Source organism: Rattus norvegicus, chromosome 1 (genome assembly GCF_021556685.1).
Source record: "Rattus norvegicus strain SHRSP/BbbUtx chromosome 1, alternate assembly SHRSP_T2T, whole genome shotgun sequence".
Classification (NCBI taxonomy): Eukaryota; Metazoa; Chordata; class Mammalia; order Rodentia; family Muridae; genus Rattus; species Rattus norvegicus.
In genome coordinates this window covers 40498127-40511246 of record NC_141534.1, presented here as the reverse complement: position 1 = coordinate 40511246, position 13120 = coordinate 40498127, and the positions used below count along the sequence as shown (strand labels likewise).

Genomic DNA, 13120 nt, shown 5'->3' with positions numbered 1-13120 from the left:
TTTCAGGTCATTTTGTATAATCTAACAACCGTGATCAATCTCTAACGTCATCATGTGTGATGATTAAATTTGATTGGTAATGGAATTTAATATAGAACTTTGTATGGCACAGAATTCTGGGCACAATTCTGAGGGATTATTTAATGTCCTTAGTTTTGGCTGCACTTTAGAAACTGAGGTGGGAAAGCAAGTACTATAACTGGGCTGTAGAGGCAGAGACAGAAAAATGCCACTTTCCAAAGACTATGGAGAATCATGAACAAGGCACATTGGAGTGTAAGCAATAACACTTTTATTTATTTTAACATTTATTATGATAGCATATGAATGCTGAAACAGGATGTTGTAATAATTGTTCTGCTATGATTAAGTGGAAGGTAGAAGGGAACATTAAAATAGAATGACCTTATAATGTCTTCAGTCATCTTCTACCACTTATATGTGGTAGTTGTTCTGTTCTGTCCTGTTAAATGAAACATAAAATGTTATTATTAGACAAACATTCTCAGATGATAGATTCACTTCACTTCAGATAAGAGTAATCTTTCAGCATATTTTCTTAACTCTATACAAATAATTACTTCCATTGTCAATGTATAGGAATTTGAGTGGTACTACCATATTAATCAGGTGCGTTTTAGCCTCTTTATCTTTCTTCACATAGGTTTTATAATGGATCCTATGCATTTTAATATTTATGCCAATGCTAAGCATTTGGCAAGATTGTCTCTCGTAGGAAATTAAACAAACATTATTATTTTTGCATTAAAATCAAAAAGCATGTTGACAGTGGTACAGGACTTAAACATGCCGAATCTCTAATGGATTGTTTCTAAATGATCTTATCAAAAATAATAATTTCATATGCATGAATCCTCTATGACTTAAAGACCATAGGAAGAGAGGCAATATTGTGGGATTCTTACAAAGGCTGAATAAATAGTCTGTCATACTTACATGTGGTATATATAGTACGCAAGTATTGTGCGTGTGTGTGTCTGTCTGTTTGTGTGTATACACATAAATTATATATACATATATATTGGTTTGTATATACATAAGCATAAATTTAAGTATAATTTAATTAAAGTGGTAGTTAAAAAGTTTTTCCATACTCTAATATCATTTTGTGCCCAAAACTGCTCTCATATTTACAAATTTATGAAATAAGTGAATGATGTCATCCTTCCATTCATTTGATGACTAAATAAATCTTCGATCACCTGTAGGACCATTCTCCTGCAGAGCAACGGATGAAATTTTTAATTTTTCACTATTATCGCATGTTTTCTTGTTGTGGTCAGCTAGGAATTCTTTCATAATAGGTGATTTGCCAGAAGAGTTTATTGAATCTGCACAAGTCTTTAAATCCTCAGATCTTCTGTCAATATGTTTATTAAATATATCATCATTTCCAAATATTTGATAATAGTTGTCGATCATGATTTGTATAATGGACATCTGTAACAACACAAGGCAAAACAAGATTGTCATTTCACATGGTTTACAAAATTGAAATTTAAAAATGACATCCAAAACTATGAGGAAAATAACAGTTGCCACAGATAGGAATGCATGATATGACGTTTCTGAAATGGAGACTCTAAGTTCTCTGCATTTTACCAAAACTTGTCAAAATTTAAGGCATACTGCAAAGAATAGAAGAACTACTTAACCAAAGCAACATTTCAAACCTGATGTGCTCCCAAACACTGTGAGTGAATCTAATTAATGACTGTCTTTCGTTGACATTTTTAGGGGGTGGGGGGATTGGGGATTTCTGTTGGGATGTTTTGAATGGGATGCCATTCTAGTTCCAGGCATGGCAATACCCTCTTTGTGACAACTTTCTGGTGGCTTAAGTCCCTTGGCCCTCCTGATGAAAGTATGCCATTGCCTATAATTTGGAATTATAAAATATAGGTGTCTGTTTTCAGTGTACTTTCTCTGCTACTTTTTTGCTTCCCAAGACAAGAGACATTAGGTTTCAGCTTGCTGGTTTTTTTTTTTTCCCTTTCTGCAGACATGCTCCTCTGTCATGACATTGGAGTGCTATACTCTCTCAGCATTCCTAAGTCCCAAAGAACCACTTACTTGAATAAGTTTCCCTGGTCATATTGTTTTATTTTGTATTGATTATTTTATTTATTTATATTTCAAATGTTATCCCCCTTCACAGTTCACCTCCACAAACCCTGTATTCCTTCCCCTGCCTCTATAACAGTGCTCACTCCCTCGCCTATACACTCTGGCCTCAACACCCTAGCATTCTCTAACCCTGGGTCATCAAGCTTCCTTAGGACTAAGCAGCTTCCCTCCTAGTGATGCTAAATAAGGCCATCCTCTGCTACATATTCAGCTGGAGCCACGGGTTCCCTCATGTGCAATCTTTATTTAGTGTTTTAGATCCTGATGTTTTATTAAGGCAAAACAAATGTGCCTGAGAAAAGAAGTTGGTGAGATAAGGGAGTTTAATGGAGACAATGCCTCCATCAGATTGACCTAATGTATAGAGAAGTCTAAGGGATATTGTCCTGATTAACCTTGGAATTTGTAGGGCCCAGATCTCCAGGATGGTGCCACCCTTGAGCTATTAGTCAGAAAATGAAAGATATGAGGTACAAGGCAAGAGGCAGAACTCCTACTCAGCTTCTACTTCAGTTCTTGAATCCAGGTTCCTGCCCTGCTTCAGTTTAGGCCCTGATATTTCTCAGGAGTTAACTAGTAACTCCAAGTATATCATGGAGTGTAACCTGTCTTCCATAAGTTGCTTTTTATCAGTGTTTTGTCACAGCAATCATAGAAATTATAACACTTCCTAAATTGAGCAACACTGATAAGTTACTTTTCTTCTGAGATGATGGCTTAGGTCAAGTCAACTCTACTCATCACATATTTCTTACCAGCATGCAGCTAAGTTTATGTTTGAGCAGTCCTGCACAAGATAGTCATATTTTATATGCAGCTTGTACAGAATAGTTTTGCTTGTTTCTCTTCATGCTTGACCATACAAAAGAATATATTTGAAAAGAACTGTCCATAACAGAAGAATCACTAATAGTTATTAAGAGTGAAAAATGAATTTTGTTCCTTCATTTGGACACGCGCTTTGATACAGGCTTGGATTTTACGTTTCCAGGAGCTTGGTAATAAGAAATTACCTATAAAAGGTAGGTTTCTAGTCCAAGCCAAGTTGAGTCCTGGGTGAGAATACTATTCATGTGTGTGACATCACTAATTTGTCCTTCCTGTGCACTTAATCCCTGGAAACTACTAGTTAAAATGTACCCTGATTTCTTTCATTTTTTACTCTTTTGTTGCCTTTTTATCCTTTTCAAAATATATGTCTGTTTTTGAATCTCTTTAAATTCATCATCATGCTCACAAGTAACTCTCATTTTATTTTTCAATCCTTCCAACTATCTCTTCATAACAATCCCCCTCGCAAACCTTCAAAAATTAAAATTAAATAAAGTTTTAAAGTTAAATTAAAAATCAAACAAAAAATTAAAATCCTTTTAAAAAATGCAGTCTGTGAGATGTGTTGTGCTATACTATGTCACAAATTATACCCTTGTGTCCAAACAGGTCTACTTGCAAATGTACATTGAAATAAGTCACTAGCCTGCTTCAAGCCCTCTGGATTTTGCTACACCATCAATGCCGGAGCCCCCCAGACATGCCTCTCCTTGTATATCCTGGTATCTTGCTGTAGCCTTTAAATCATTTGTGATCCTTCAGCTTTGAATCTGCAGGACCTCCCCCTTCATATGCTCCAGCAGCAGGATCTAGGCCCCCTACATATATGTAGCAGATGTGCAGCTTATCTTAGGTATGTACACTAAGTATTAGTGTGCGGGCTAGCTCTGACTCTGTTGTCTACCACTTGATTGCTTTCTTTTAGCTGGGCTGCTTTGTCTAGCTTCAATGGGAGGAGATGCACTTATTCCTGTTGTGAATTGATGTATGAGAGTGAGTTGGTGTTCATGGAAGTTCTGCACTACTAAGATGAAGGAAAATGGAGGGAAGAAGGGGTCATGAACATGGGATTTGGAGAAAGGGACTGTAATCAGGATATAGAGTAAATAAATTAGTGAGTAAATATTTTTCTTTATTAACTTGAGTATTTCTTATTTACATTTCGATAGTTATTTTCTTTCCCTGTTTCCAGGCCAACATCCTCCTAACCGCTCCCCCTCCCCTTCAATAAAGGTGTTCCCCTCTCCATACTCCCCCCATTAAAGTCCTCCCCCAAGAGTCACTTTCACTGGGGGTTCCGTCTTAGCAGGAACAAGGGTTTCCCCTACCACTGGTGCTCTTACTAGGCTATTCATTGCTGCCTATGAGGTTGGAGCCCAGGGTCAGTCCATGTATAGTCTTTGGGTAGTGGCTTAGTCCCTGGAAGATCTGGTTGGTTGGCATTGTTGTTCATATGGGGTCTCGAGCCCCTTCAAGCTCTTCCAGTCCTTTCTCTTATTCCTTTAATGGGAGTCCCCTTCTCAGTTCAGTGGTTTGCTGCTGGCATTCGCCTATGTATTTGCTGTATTCTGGCTGTGTCTCTCAGGAGAGATCTACATCCGGCTCCTGTCGGTCTGCACTTCTTTGCTCCATCCATCTTGTCTAATTGGGTGGCTGTATATGTATGGGCCACATATGTGGCAGGCTCTGAATGGGTGTTCCTTCTGCCTTTGTTTTAATCTTTGCCTCCCTATTCCTTGTCAAGGGTATTCTTGTTCCCCTTTTAAAGAAGGAGTGAAGCATTCGCATTTTGATCATCGGTCTTGAGTTTCATGTGTTCTGTGCATCTAGGGTAATTCAAGCATTTGGGTTAATAGCCACTTATCAATGAGTGCATACCATGTGTGTTTTTCTGTGATTGGGTTACCTCACACAGGATGATATTTTCCAGTTCCCTCCATTTGCCTATGAACTTCATAGGGTAATTGTTTTTGATAGCTGAGTAATATTCCATTGTGTAGATGTTGTACATTTTCTGTATCCATTCCTCTGTTGAAGGGCATCTGGGTTCTTTCCAGCTTCTGGCTATTATAAATAAGGCTGCTATGAACGTAGTGGAGCACGTGTCTTTGTTATACGTTGGGGCATCTTTTGGGTATATGCCCAAGAGAGATATAGCTGGGTCCTCAGGTTGTTCAATGTCCAATTTTCTGAGGAACCTCCAGACTGATTTCCAGAATGGTTGTACCAGTCTGCAACCCCACCAACAATGGAGGAGTGTTCCTCTTTCTCCACATCCTCACCAGCATCTGCTGTCACCTGAGTTTTTCATCTTAGTCATTCTCACTGGTATGAGGTGAAATCTCAGGGTTGTTTTGATTAGCATTTCCCTTATGACTAAAAATTGAAATTTCCTTAGGTGTTTCTCAGCCATTTGGCATTTCTCAGCTGTGAAATCTTTGTTTAGCTCTGAACCCCATTTTTAATTGGGTTATTTGTCTCCTTGCGGTCTAACTTCTTGAATTCTTTGTATATTTTGGATATAAGCCTTCTATCTGTTGTAGGATTGGTAAAGATCTTTTCCCAATCTGTTGGTTGCCATTTTGTCCTAACCACAGTGTCCTTTGCCTTACACACGCTTGCAGTTTTATGAGATCCCATTTGTCGATTCTGGGTCTTAGAGCATAAGCCATTGGTGTTTTGTTCAGGAAATTTTCTCCAGTGCCCATGTGTTGGAGATGCTTCCCCACTTTTTCTTCTATTAGTTTGAGTGTATCTGGTTTGATGTGGAGGTCCTTGAGACCTGAGGAACTTAAAACTGCACCTGAATACATTAGTGTGGTAAAGTAATTGAAAGTATACAAAATAATATACACCAATTTGTCACCTACATACACACACACACAAATATGCACACACACTCATATGAAATATATATATATATACATATATATATATATGATATGTACTTTTATATGACCATTATTTCACTTGATGTGAATATTTAATAATATAAAAGTCTAATTACTGTGAAACACAACTATTATATACTCCAAAAAGAGGGCTGGAATGAAAAAAAAAACAAGCAAAACCTGGGTAAATAGGATTATTTTAAACTTCACTCTAGTCTTCTTTGACTACCATTATATGTGAAACATTCTGTTGGCCAAAATCAATATCTATGAAGAAAGAACAAAAGAAAGACTGAAATGATTCACTTATTTTAAACTACATTAACCATCTTTCTTCCCGAAACAGATCGATATATATTCCACTCCACTCTAGAAGAATGGAATCCTAGGGTTTCCTTTTACAGAAATGATCTTTCCAAAGTGTTCCTACTTCCTGCATTACAATGAGAATTTTGTTCCCAAAGGCAAAAGTCAGATCCCCTACCTTTCTTGATACATCACTCCCAAACCATGCGTCCTTTGTAGTCTGATCCCACAAAACATAAGGAGCTATCCGGATAGATAACCTGTGAGTGTCTAAATTATTCGTGGATGAGTCTCTTATTATTACTAATACGCAAATGAGATGCTTTAGAAGGAGAAAGTTTGCCTGAGGAATCTACAGTAGAAGTCTAAACAAAGAAAAGGGATAGTTTTATTTTAGACCATCTGAAAACTAATGTTAGTTACAAAACTAACTATGAAGAAAACATGCAAATGTTTTGTAGACCAACTCATAGTATAACCAGAATTCAAAAGAAGTATAATATACAGCTAGAGTACTACATAAAATATTTTCTGCGAATCATTTTACTGTATAAAATCATGGGAACATTTTAAAAGTATGAATGATTTTCTATGTAATAGATATTTGACTGCTTCCTACACAAGCCAGAGGAAGGTGTCGGGATATTGGTATTAGAATGAATGAGATTGTTGCAAACCATGTGTGTTCTGTGTATAAAAACATCTAGTGTTATTAAACATCAATCCATCTTCCCAAGCAACATGGAGTGGAGACACATTTAATATCTAATGTAGTATAAATCCATGTAACATTCTTGTGACACTCTAGAATATAAAGAGCAGAAAGCACTCTAGTCACCTTACACAATGCGATTATAAAAGCTTCACTACAGCAAGACAGAGATGCATGGCGCATGGGTAGCATGTGGAGCTCAATGCTCCTGTTACACATAAAATCATTCTCTGAAGTATTGCACAGAAAAAAGATTCAAAGAAGTCAAAGCTATACCTGACCTAGACTGTTCGAGGTAGTTATATCTGAGAAAGAAGTATTCAGTACGCATCTCCTTCCTTGGAGGTCTCACTGTTTAAACGTAACAGATTTGATAGCTTGTTGGTAAGGTGAGGTCCAGCTTGTCTCCTCTAGGTCATCTTCATGTGAATCTGGTAGTTATACGGTTTTGTTTTAGGGATATTTCATTTTTTTAATAACGGTCTTAGCTGACATTCATGGAGAGAATGAATCCTTAGAACTGTGCCACTAGTGAAAGGAAATCCTGTCTAGAGTATGTTTCTTTACAAAGCTGTGTCACACACCATCCTTTGGGCCCTCTGCTGGAAAAGTAGAATCAAGTCTCAAATAATGCCTTTTAAATTTTATCCTCTAGTATTATAGATGTAGGACAGTACTGTATCATACCTCTGTGGATGTAAAATAGCTTGTACCTGCTTTATGATACGTAGTAGTGACCGTGCTTTATCAGAGCTGTTTTTAATGATGTTGCTCAGAATGTTTTCTTTCCAGATGATGATTGAGAAGCTAATTTAAAAAAAATGGTGCCAGGTACCACAAGAGTAACAGAACTGTGCTGTTTTCTGGGGTTTTGTTTTTTTACTTTTTTTTTTAATGGAGTGTGCTGGATGTCTCTACAGTTTTGTTCAGATGACTGCAGAACCTGGAAAAGCTGTTGCTGCTGTTGATGCATAACACACTGCTATTATTGGTCTTTTTATATAAATATAAATATATATATACAGATATATAATTTGAATTTTTGGAAACTTTAGCTGTGCTGTCAACTTTGGAAAAAAGTATCCCCGTTTACTGTGTTGAGTTGGCACTGTACAGAAATTAACAGCCATATTGGTCTAGAAATGTTGAACTTAAGTTTTTTCCATTTGTACAGGGGTAACGCACTGTATTAAATATGTAAGGTCTTATCTACGTGGGTTTGATTACAAAAACTAATAAAGTATTCTCTAAATAAAAAAAAGAAGTATTCAGTAATAGCTTCATGTTCTAATCAATGACATATATTTAGCATGTGGTATATTCACAGTAACATGGTAATAATACTAGGATGCAAATAATCCACAGGTATTATACACACAGGTATTCTTTTAATTTGTTTCACACAGGAACTATACCAATACTGTACGCTGACCTGCACACAAGGTGTTGCATAGGCTGTCTTCTAAACTGTGACAGTTATAAAGGAGAAGACACCCAGGTGGGATTACAGACATGGTTCAACACTCTAGTTTGAGAAATGAACATGTTTAAAAAGTGACAATACGTGTCTGTGCTAAGGAAACCTCTTGGCATGGGACATCACTTCAGCTTATAATACTGTAAACACAAGCCTATGACCTTACAAAAACACTGCTTCTATATTGGTACAGTTCCCCAAGTGCTTTCTGTATCATTACCTTTGGATGGCATTAATTTTTCCAACCAGAGTTCCTTCATCTGGGACGCTAAGTCAATTCTCATGTAAGTCAGAAGTAAGTAAACTTCCTTCAATGTTTGCAATGAAGTCCTTTTTTTAAATGAAAATAAAAAAGTGATGGTCAATGTACATTTTAGAAAGAACATGAAAAGCATTTTTGTTTAAAATTAGCAGTTTATACCAGTGATTCTCAACTTGGGAGTTAAAATCCATTAGGGGTTCACATATCATATATCTTCCATGTCATATATTCTCTCCATTTTTCTTTATAATTCTTACCAATAGCAAAATTTTAATTGTGATAAAGCAGCAAAATGATGTAATGGTTAGTAATTATCAAACCATAAGGAAATATATTAGTGTTACAGTATTAGGATGGCTGAGAATCATTGGTTGAAAGCATATTACATAAAAGACTCCCAAACTTCTATCTCCCCAGAATCTTGGATCAAATGTGGAACCTATATGCAGGATCTTGTGTTTTCTTCCCTAAGACTAGAATCAATGAAGCAGTGTCCTAGTTGCTATAGCAATGAAACAAACCTATGGTCTGTTCAAATTGCCTCTCCTGACTTCTAGTCCACACCATGACTTGCAATTATAGATCTGCACTCCACTTCCCAGCCTAAAGCTCTCTCTGCCTTGAAAAACGCCAGATGCTATGTGGAATATCCAGACAGGAACCTATCATAACTGCCCTCTGAGAGGCACCACCCAGCTGCTGACTGAAACAGGCTATGTAGAGCCACAGCCAAAAATTGGATCTTATGGATCAATCAAGGGCTTGTATGGAAGAAATGGGGGAGAGATTCCATGACCTGGAGGAGATAGGAACTCCACAGGAAGAGCTACAGAATCAACTAAGCAGCACCACTTGGAGCTGTCAAAGGCTGAATTAACATCTAAAAATCCTGCAGAAGCTGCAGCATGACCTACTGCACAATTTCTAGCAAATGTAAAGCTTAGTCTCCTTGTGGGTCCCCCAACATGTGGAGCAGGGGCTATCTGTAAGCTGTTGACTGTGAAAACCTGTCCTTACCTGGCCTTAGGGGGAGAAGATGTGCTAAACCTGAAGAGAGTTGATGTGCCTGGGTAGAAGGACAACCCAAGTGTCCCAATTCAGCTCAGGGAATGAGAGAGACCCTGTGAGGGGAGAATAGGTAGGGGGAAGCGTACAAGACATAAATTGAACAAACAAAAAAATGTAAAATGATGACAACAACGATGACGACGATGATGGCTTAAAAATCCACCAAAACAATCAAACCAAAACCAAAGTCCTCTTCTTGGAATAGGCCACTATCAAAAAATGACAGCACCCAAAATTAACTCATCCTGACTGTATAATTGTTGAATCTGTACTTTAGGCTCACACAGCGTAAAGCTGTTGTATACAAGTACACCTTGCTTACAGACCCAGCAGGAATAGTGGTGAAGCTTACTTATTTTCCATGTGAGAAGGTCTCACAGTTTCATGTCTTTTTCTTAAAATTTATAAATATTCAACTATTTAAGTTTAGTTGTAAGCATCAGATTGTTTGAAGAACAGAAACTGTCTTTTGCATGAAATACAACAATGAACTTTCATGTTGTACTAAGGATAGCAAGCCATAAAAATGGAAGAATCCCAGGTGCCCTTGTACCTGTAAATTGCTTTGAATACACATGGCTAACTTCAGTAAGGTCTTAAGTTTCTGGCAATGAGAATCAGACACACTTGGCAAGCTCAAAGGCCAAGGAAGGATCATTCAATACCTTTGCCTAATGTTAGTAAGCATAGTTAATCCCAGAGCATTATTTTTACTATTTATGTCTGGGCCATAGCTTCACAGACTTCAGAAAGGTGAAATCAGATCATGGACCAAGTTAAAAAAAAAACAATGAAAATTGCTCTAGAGTCACTGCAGCTCCCTGGCAAGTTAGGAGTGTTAGTGTGTTAGACAAGTTAAAAGTAGGTTAGGCTAATACTTGAATATTTGTCATGGAATTAGAATGGCAATATCTGGCAAAAGTGAAAGTGCTGGATTATTTTTTGATTGAGAAGGAAAACGACTTCTTGTATATACAAGACAGAGGGTAATATTCAACATTGATAGCCTATTGTAGGTGAGTGTTGGACTTGTCAATTTGAACTGTTATTTTTGAAGGATATTTTTTTGGTAAGTATTATTTAATACATTCATTTGATAAAGCATATTTTTACCACCATTATAACTTGTTCAGCTATTAATTCACAGGGTATGTTCAGAGGTGAAATCAGTGGGAATATTTATAATGCCCAACTAAAGCCCATCTGATATATGAGGATGTTAACTTCCAACAGAAGTTCTTCACCTGTGTCTTTATGATCAATCTTTGGGTTTGTCAGACTTTTACCTGCCATGCCTCTTATCAAGAGGTCACGTGTCCATAGTTCTTAGAAACAGTCATCCTCATGTAATCTTAAGGACAGAAAGCACATATGCATCTCTAGAGGGATGCTTAATGTTGGTGACATGAAAACCTTCCTTACCTTCATGACAGATGGTATTACAAGCATGAATTCTTTAATCCATTCAATGAGTTGTTCACTGTCATTCCTCTCTCTGAGGCACCAATGTGAATTTTCAGGTAGAATTTCAAATATGTGATCTGATTCTCGTCCTTTACCTGAAATTATGGATAACATATCCTGTGTGGGATAAGGATGTAGTATTAGAGCTCCACACCTGAAGCACAAATATGTCTTTTATTGTGAACCTAAGCAAGGACAGTTTTGGATGCACAGCTATAACTGAGAGGAATAAAGTAGTCATTGAACTTTTTTTCTGTTTTAGCTTCCAAATACATTTTCTTCCCTAATCCATTTTTCCCCAATTTGTAACATCATGGTTTTGTTGGGACTTCTGTTTCCCAAAGCATTGTGGTGAATAGGCCTCTATTACTTTGTGTTTCCTTCTATCAATATCTTTCTCAAGCCTGGCATCTTAAGTAAATGTTGGGACATTTCCCTTCCAGAGATCAACTCACTATTTTACTTACTGTTTGTCCTGGCATGTATTATGAATCCTAACTTTTGTGTTTTGAAGAAATATTTTTTCACCATATTTCTGAGACTTTTATATCCTTATTCTGTGACTTCTTAATTTCAACTATGTCTACAGATGCTTTCACATTTAAAAAACCAAGCATATTTCTATCATTCTTCCATAATTTACTCTGTAAACATGACTACCATGCATGGGTTTACTCCACTTTAAATTGATTACACGAATACAAACAAGGTTACCAGAAAATTCTTCTCTAAAATACCTAAGAAATTGGCAGTAATGCTCATGTGTCAGACAGGATAAATTTCTTCACAAACAGCATAAATTCCTATCACAGCTATAGTGCTAAAAGAGATGTTGGATACTAAAGATATGTTTCCAAAGTAGTTTAATCACTCATTTAAAAAAGATTAAGCCATATTAGATGGCATTTAAATATAGTCCACTAGGATAAATGATGTCAATATATATATAAAAAAACCAGTGTTTTCATCTAATTCATTGATCATTTAAAGGAAAAGCCTACAGATATTTTTAAGTATTGAGTAATTTCAGAGGCAATGATATTAAGGGAGATTCTAGAGATATGTGGAGTCATAAAGAAGCTGCAAGACTTTACAGTTGGGTAATTAGTGGGGCACTTGCATAGAATTATTTTCTCCAACATACTGGTGGGTTTGAATCTTTGATGCAGTCAGTGCAAAACATGGGAATGGTATTTCTTCTCTTTTTCTTTCAATTACATTATTCAAAATACAGTAGAACTTATTTCTGTTTTAAAATGATCTTACTCTCATAGATCGGTTATCTGAACATTCCTCAGTTTGATTAAATAGCTTACTGAGGAGAAAGGTGCTATAGAAAGCCAAAATGATACAAGTTTTGGAGCAGGCAGCTTTCTGTCGACATAAATGCTTGTAAGATTTTTGCCAAATAAGCATTTTTTTCTTGGTGGTGTTGGATCAGAATAAACTGGTGGCTTGGTATGTATATATATAGCCTTTCTGTTTCTCTGCATATAAGAAAGAAGGGAAATCATTTTTGAAACTGAACTCTCTTTAACCTTGTATATCCTTTGCATTTATCACACCAAATCAAAAAGAGATATGTGTTAAAGTACTAGAAGCATAGAAAACATCAAGTAGGCACATAATAGTCAAAGGCTAACTGAACATAGAAATAAAAATACGAAAAGCTATGAATGAAAAAGACAAAGTCACACATAACGTTAACTACATTAGACTAATACCTGAATTTACAATGGATATTCTAAAATATAGTGGGCCTGCATCAACGTTCTCCATGTTTTCAAAGAATACAGATACTAGCCTAGACTTTATTACTGAGCAAAATCATCATTCATATCAACAGAAGAGGAGAAACATTACATAGTTTAAGCACCACTAAGTCATTTCTCATCATCAATCTTGGTCTACAAAAGGCAAACAGCAGGCTGAAGATAACGTACATATACACAAGAGGACAG

The 13120-nt window shown here is 36.6% G+C and overlaps 1 protein-coding gene across 7 annotated transcripts in view; it reads right to left on the bottom strand.

Moving 5' to 3' along the window:
• Positions 1 to 270: 270 nt before the first annotated feature.
• Positions 271 to 13120, bottom strand: part of LOC120100090 (uncharacterized) — a 60482-nt gene continuing 47632 nt past the window's right edge. For 2 of the 7 annotated variants that reach the window (XR_015645042.1, XR_015645046.1), the window contains 5 exons: positions 11118 to 11254; positions 9645 to 9748; positions 8586 to 8695; positions 1224 to 1461; positions 272 to 463 (listed from right to left, as the gene is read on the bottom strand). The gene's annotated coding sequence lies outside the window, so the exon portion shown is untranslated. Of the gene's footprint in view, positions 464 to 1223; positions 1462 to 8585; positions 8696 to 9644; positions 9749 to 11117; positions 11277 to 13120 lie in introns of all 7 variants that reach the window. The other 5 variants (XM_087598292.1, XM_087598284.1, XR_015645043.1 and 2 more) reach the window with 3 other exon arrangements.